Source organism: Bos mutus, chromosome 24 (genome assembly GCF_027580195.1).
Source record: "Bos mutus isolate GX-2022 chromosome 24, NWIPB_WYAK_1.1, whole genome shotgun sequence".
Classification (NCBI taxonomy): Eukaryota; Metazoa; Chordata; class Mammalia; order Artiodactyla; family Bovidae; genus Bos; species Bos mutus.
The window spans coordinates 47,520,898-47,527,836 of record NC_091640.1 but is presented as its reverse complement, the minus strand read 5'-3'; the positions used below and the strand labels follow the sequence as shown (position 1 = coordinate 47,527,836).

At 42.1% G+C, this 6,939-nt stretch overlaps 1 long non-coding RNA gene across 1 annotated transcript; it reads left to right on the top strand.

Moving 5' to 3' along the window:
• The first annotated feature begins 338 nt into the window (after positions 1 to 338).
• Positions 339 to 6,734, top strand: LOC138985411 (uncharacterized). The gene is made up of 4 exons (XR_011462463.1): positions 339 to 674; positions 4,778 to 4,897; positions 5,652 to 5,753; positions 6,448 to 6,734. It is a non-coding gene; the product is annotated as an uncharacterized lncRNA (long non-coding RNA).
• The last annotated feature ends 205 nt before the right edge of the window (positions 6,735 to 6,939 follow it).

The following is a 6,939-nucleotide window of genomic DNA, read 5'->3' as shown; positions in this document are numbered from 1 at the left end:
CTAGGGTGGACTCCTTATACAAATGACTGATGCTCTTACCAAAAAAGGAAACTGTAGACAGATTCATATACACACACACACAACACGAAGAATACTATGTGAAGATGAAGGCAGAGGTCAGAGTGATGCATTTACAAGGGGAGAAACATCAAAATTTGCCAGCAAACCGCCAGAAGCTAGGGGAGAGGCAAGGAACAAAAATTGTCTCATAGCCGTTAAAATGAACCGACTCAGTTGATACCTTGACCTTGGACGTTCAGCCTTGAGAACAAACAGAGAATACATTTCTGTTGTTTAAATCCCCATCTGTGGTTACTTTGTCTTGGCAGTCCTAGCAAACCACTACAGGGACAAACCTTCCCACTTATGATTGAGGCACCAAGGACCCCTGTGAGCCAGCTCAAGGCTGCACGGCTACTCAGAAAACTGGGCTAACATTTGGTTTCTCGGCTGGTGTCACAGGCTGGTTTGACACTTTATCTGAGAGACTCAGTGACTTCATCAGGCCCTGGGAATACAAACTTATCGCAATTTATTCTCCTATTAGGCATGACAGGTTTCAACTACTTTCTGGGTGGTCTGTTCCTGAGTTAGATCTGGATAGTGTTTGGGGAAAACAATGCTTTCTCTTATCACTGGCACAAGATCATCTAAGAAGCCATCTAAGAAGCCAGGTGAGTGTCCTGGGACCCGTCACAGACTGCAGCCTTCAGATACACCGTCAGCCTGCTGGGTAATCACAACGAGTCTGGCACGTTTGGCTGCTTTGTTTATGGCATCCGTGGCATTCTGGCACAGGCTTGGCTTTCTGATCCAGGCGTCCCTGCTACTTTGTACACTTGGGTGTGGATGATTCACCTTTCTTTGGGAGCAACCCCTCTCTTCCCTGTGACTCTGCTAAGCTGGTTCCCACACTGTGCTCTGAGACTCTTGGCTGGAGTTTGGGGATTGAGCAATTGGGAGGGTATAGAAGTGGGCAGGACAGTGGTCATGAGTCAGGAGGTGTGCGACATGGCTCACCATCTGTAACTGGGTGACTTTGGCTGAGCCATTTCCCCTCCTGGGCTCAGTTTTCCCACCAGTAAGTTGAAGAGATTGACTGTGAGGTTTAGCTCTTTTCAACCTGGTAGGAGCCTGGAGACCAGCAAAGATGCCAAGAGTGGTGTTGGCTTACCAGTTCTTTCCTGGTGTTTTTCAACCTCCCACCTAAAGTGATGGATTTTTCTGCAGCCTGAGCCTGTGTGGGAAGCAAATGTCAAGCATCTGGAAGCTCAGCTTGGTCTTATCATTTTTCCCATGCTCACCAGGCCCTCTGACCAGCAGATATGGGTCTTAGGTACAAAATACAAGAAACGTGATTTAATTATTAATTTGTACAACTTAATTGTCACAGAACTATTAAAACAAAAGTCTGTTGGGTTGATGCTTTTTAAAAAATGTCTTTGATTTTGGAAATGTGGAGACTTATAGGGCCAGGGAGTCTTCAGATGGCCTTCTGCTCTAAAACCCTATGATCTCAACCCTGCCTGGAGTGGTGGTCCTGGTCTCAGTGGTCCAGGTGGATGGTAACCCCAGCATCTGTGACTCATCTCTGAGGCTGTCAATGGCAGTGCCCGTAACTTCCCTCCTTTTCCTGGTCAGGTCCCATCTTTCCTCTTCAGACTATAATTGAAGGTCATTTGATATAAGAGGATTTCCATCTCCAACTTGCTAGTGGTTGCCAACACCATCCTTGGCAAGTTTTGTCTCTGTCTTCCTGTTGAGAAGGCCTTTTGTGTATGTCTTTGTGTTGGAGGTGGTGTAACTTTCCTATAATGTGTGAAACTTCTCAAGTTTCAGGGCAGAGTTATCAGAGCCCACAGCTCAGTCTGGGGCCATGGATTCTTCCAGCCCACGGCCAGGAACTCTGCCTCTGGCTCTGCAGTGTCACTTTCAGTGATGAAACGTTTCTGAGCGTGAATCAGGGATGGCAGCACAGCCAGAGAGGGGCAGCCAGAAAGCACCCCAGATCTGGTGACGCCCTGAGCAGTGCTCCTCTCACAGCCCACTTAGCACGGGAGCCCTGTAAGAGATGGGCTCAGAGGCAGGGCAGCTTTAAGGTGCCTAATAACAAAATGTAACCTTAGTAGGGGGAGAGAAGTACTTTCCTTAGCTCAGAAGATGGGCAAAGGAGCAGCAGGGTCAAGGTCAACCTCAGAAGCAAGTGGAGAGGTCAGCTGAAGGCCTGGGCTGGAATCACTTAGGTGATTCTCCTAAGACGAGTCCTGGAAGAAAATAGGTGGGGCATGGAGAATCATAAAATCACAGATATTGCTACTGTCTATCCATTTCCCCCTTTTCCTCTAATAATAGAATTCCCATTCCTTTTTTTGAAGTTAGATACTTGGCTGCCCCAAAATAAAAACTACATTTCCCTGTCTCCCAGTCTATGTAAATAAGTTCTAGCCAATGAGATGCAAGCGAAAGTGGAGACATATTCTTCAAAGAGGTATTCCCTTTTCCTTCTTGTTCCCTGGAGAGCAGAAGTGATGGCTGGTATTGCAACAGCAATCTTGGTCCTTGAAGTGGTTGTGTAGGCTGCCCTGATGGGACCACAAGCTGGCGCATGCTTCTTCTCAGTGCTGTTGGGTGCCATACTGGCCAGTCCTCCTGCCTGTGGGCTTTTGTGTGAGACACCAATAGTTTCTACTTTGTTTAAGTTTCTGTGGGGTCTCTGTCACTGAATTCCAAAATGACAAAGAAGACTTCAGTTTTTTTGGTAATTCTGCTTACCTTTAGGTGCTGGTCTGCCATGGACAGGTCTCCAACATTCGTTAAATCTTCCTTGTTTTAGCAAAGAGAGAACACAACTCATTCAGGCTCAGGCCCTTGGCAAGCGCCAGTATCTAACTGTAATCTATCGAGATTGTTTTGTTTCTATGGTATTTATTTTTAGGTTACCATTTACTTAAGGTAAATGATACTGCTTTTCCATTTACAATAGTGGCATGAGGTCACTTTCCTTTTTGAATAATTTACTTAAGCAAAAACAATTGAGTCAATTTAAAAGATATTAAGTGACTAAGAGCACAGGTTATGTCAGCCATGGCAGAAATCGGGGAGCTGGCTGGAGGAAGACTAAAGCTTGGAAAACAAGGGTATAGATTTTGCTGCTTCAGAAAGAATTATATAAACATTTCTTCCTCCAATATTTTATGGTTCTTATTTGGATGATTCACAGTATCCCTGTAATGGAGTTCCTAATTCCTCAAGGCAATAATTTAGTAAACACTCCCACAGACCAAGCATAGTAGTTAAAGCGTCTGAGGGCTGAAGCCAAACTCCTTGAGTTCACATCTTGGTTCCTGCAATTGCTAGCTGTGTGACCTTGGGCAAATTACTATCCTGCTTTGTGCTCAACATCTCACCTGTAAAATGGAGTTGATGATGTTGATGATGCTGTTTGGAGGATTAAATGGCACACTGTATGTAAAATCCTGAGCTGAGTATCTGGCCTCCATTAAGAGGCAATAAATGGCACTGTTATTATTATTGGTATGTCTGACTTGAACACATCAAGAAGTCAGTGTTGAAAGCTTTACATTAAGGCCTGGGAGTTGAATAACTCTGTCCTGATGCTCAAGAAGTTATACATTTTAAAGGGAAGGTTTATCTCAATTTTTCTACTAATGCTCCTTTTCTGTTCTAGGATCCAATTCAAGATACCACATTGCATTAATCTTCACATTTACCTTAGTTATCTCCAATCTGTGGTAGACTCCTACTCTCTCCTTGTCTTTCATGACCTTGACACTGTGTAGGAGTGCTGGTCTGATATTTTGCAGAATTTCCTGCAATTTGGATTAGTCTAAAGCTTTCTCAGGATTAGATCCTAGGGAGGCCTGGGGCTTCCCTGGTGGCTCAGTGGTAAAAAATCTGCCTGCCAATGTAGTCAATACAAGTTTAATCCCTGGGTTGGGGAGATTCCTTGGAGAAGGAAATGGCATCCCACTCCAGTATTCTTACCTGGGAAATCCCATGGACAGAGGAGTCTGCTGGGCTACAGTCAATGGGGTTGCAAAAGAGTCAGACGTGACAGCGACTAAATAACAACTTGGGGAGGACTACTGCCGAGGTGACATGTCCTCACTGTATCGTTTCAGAGGGTACGTGGTGCCAATGTGTCTTATTACTGGTGATGTTGACTTTGAGCAATTTGTACTAGGGCTGCCTGAAGGTTTCTCCACTATACTGTTAGTCTTTTTCTCATTTTAAACTGTTTGTTAACTGAGAGTCTACATCCAGCCCATACTCAGAGAGAGAAAAATTAAAGTCCCCTTCCTGGCGGGAGAAGTGTTTAAGAATTTGTGAACATATTCCACTACAGGAATTAATAAATATTTGAAGAAGATATTTTGAAGGCACACCCTGTGTTTTCTTAAGCCTTCACCCATTTTTTTCAGAGTTCGTTGCTGAATCTTGCCTGCAACCGTTGTTACTGAAATGTCTCACGGTGGTTTTCCGTTTTCTTCTTTTGTTCTACACTGATTAGTTGGAATTCTTAGGAGGGAGAAATTGTCTCATCCTCCACCCATTTATTTAGTCAGCAATTGATTTATATTACTATGGGACAAAGCATATTTATTTTGTTAGTTGGGATATAATTCAAAACTAATGTATTAGGAGCCCTTCCAGGGTCTTGTGTCTTTTGGGAAGCCCCCATAATTTTTTTTTTTTTTGAGCACTTCCTTATTTCACAAGATGCTCAGAACTTCATCTTTTATTTCCTCTGCCTTAGGCCTGGAATGAACCATTTCTCCAAGGGGTCCTGTTCCTTTCAAACCAAGATCTGGACACGAGGTGCACTCATTGCTATGAGGATGTCATTGTTTCTAAGTCAGTGAATAGATTTGGGAATGTATGTATGTACACTAACTTTTGTGAACACATCTATTTCTCTCTCTTTCCCATCATCCTAATAAATGAGTTTCTACTGATGTCCAACACTAATTCAGTGTGACAGGAATCAACCTGTTCATTTTAGCCTTCCTCTCTTGCTTATTTGTAACTTCATTTTCCAATAATGAGAAATCTAACTCTCAGGACTAATATAAATAGAGATGACAGAAAAAAGTCAGTGAATGTAAAGGTATACCAATAGAAATGATCTAATCTGAAGAAGAAAGAGAGGGGGAAAAAAAAGATTTTAAAACATGAACAAAGTCTCCAGGATCTCTAGGGCAATATCAAAAATTCTTGTATAAATGTCTCAGAGGAAGAAGAAAGAAAGAATATTTCAAAAAATATTTGAAGAAATAATGACTGAAAATTTTCTATATTTAGTAAAAGACATAAATTTGGAGATTTACCCTAGAGTAGCCCACGTAGGACAAAGGCAAAGAATATCACATCTAGGTTCGTTAGAGTTAAAACTGGACATAAAGAGAAATTCAAAAGAGAATTTCACGTGCCAGAGAACAACACGTGGCATACTGGACAGCAATAATTTTAACATCCACCAAGTTTTTAAGAGAAAACATGGAGGCTAGAAAATAGTGGAAAAACATCTTTAAAGTGTCGAGAGAAAGAACTGTCAGCTCAAAATTCTATATCCAGTAAATATATCCTGTAAAGTAGAAGGCAAAGTAGATGTTCTTTTACATTGCCTACAGAGCTTCACTGGAAGAAAGACAAAGCAATTTCTTCAGGCTGAACGGAAGCTATACCAGAGGGAAACTTGAACTGCCTGGAAGGATTAAAGAACATTAGCAGTGGTAAATATCTGGGTAATATATAAAACTGTTTTTTCTCTCCATTTCTTTGAAATATTTATGACTCTTTAAAAAGAAATCATAATATCGCTGACAGATTACAGGTATGTAGTTGTAATGCACACGGCAGCAACAGTGAAAAGTGCTGTGCGTGGAGTAGTATGAGGGACAAATGGAACAATACAGCCGCAAATTTTCTACATTTTTATATGAAATGGTACAATAATAACAGTGTGAAAAATCAAGGATGTAGAGTGTAATCCCTAGTGTAACCTTTAAAAATGATGTAAATAGTTCTAGTTAAAAGGCCAAGATGTACATAAAATAATTCTAAAATATATTTTAAATAGTCTAAACTAGGAGGGAGAGGGGAAGAGAGGAACAGAAAACCAAGAAACAGATAACAAATAATAAAATGGTAGATCTAATTCCAATCTTATCATTAATTTAATTAAATGTTAATGGACTAAGCACTCACAATAGTAATTCTCATTATCATTAATGTCATTATGACTTAGACTGTAAAAGAATGGGACCATCCTTTGATTTGACTCCTCTTTCAGATTATCATTCAACCCCTGAGCATCTAGGGTATGGCTGTGAATTATCTGCTCCTCTTAGGAGAAACATACTGACTGAAGCCACCCACCCAGGCCAGGCACCATAGTAACCATTTGCGTGCGTTATTTTATGACAGGAGGTCTTAGTAAAGAACATGGACCTAACAAGCCATCATCAGCTGAAAGAACTTGGGAAAGGTCAAAAGGAGACACCACATGTCCTACCACCTCCCAGAATCCTTCTCCCTGGCATCCATCTTGGCTGAGCAGTGTGTGAGCCCCCAGGAAGAACCCTGAGTCAGAATAACTGGCCAAAGACAACCCGGAAAGTAATCCTATCACCATAAAACCCAAGACTTCGAGCCACGTGGCAGAGCAGCTCTCCTGGGTTCCCTTACCCTCTAGCTCTCTGCCCAGGTGTCCCTTCCCAATAAAGTCTTGTGTTTTATTAACTCGAGTGTCTCCTCAGATAATTCATTTCCGAGTGTTAGACAAGAGTCCACTCTTGGGCCCTGGGAGAGGTCTCCCTTAATGCAACACTGCTTTTGGAAAAACCTTCCTTGTCTCCTCAACAGGCAGGAGACTCTGATGAGAACATCTCTACGCTCTTTCCATCTCTGCTGTGTTCC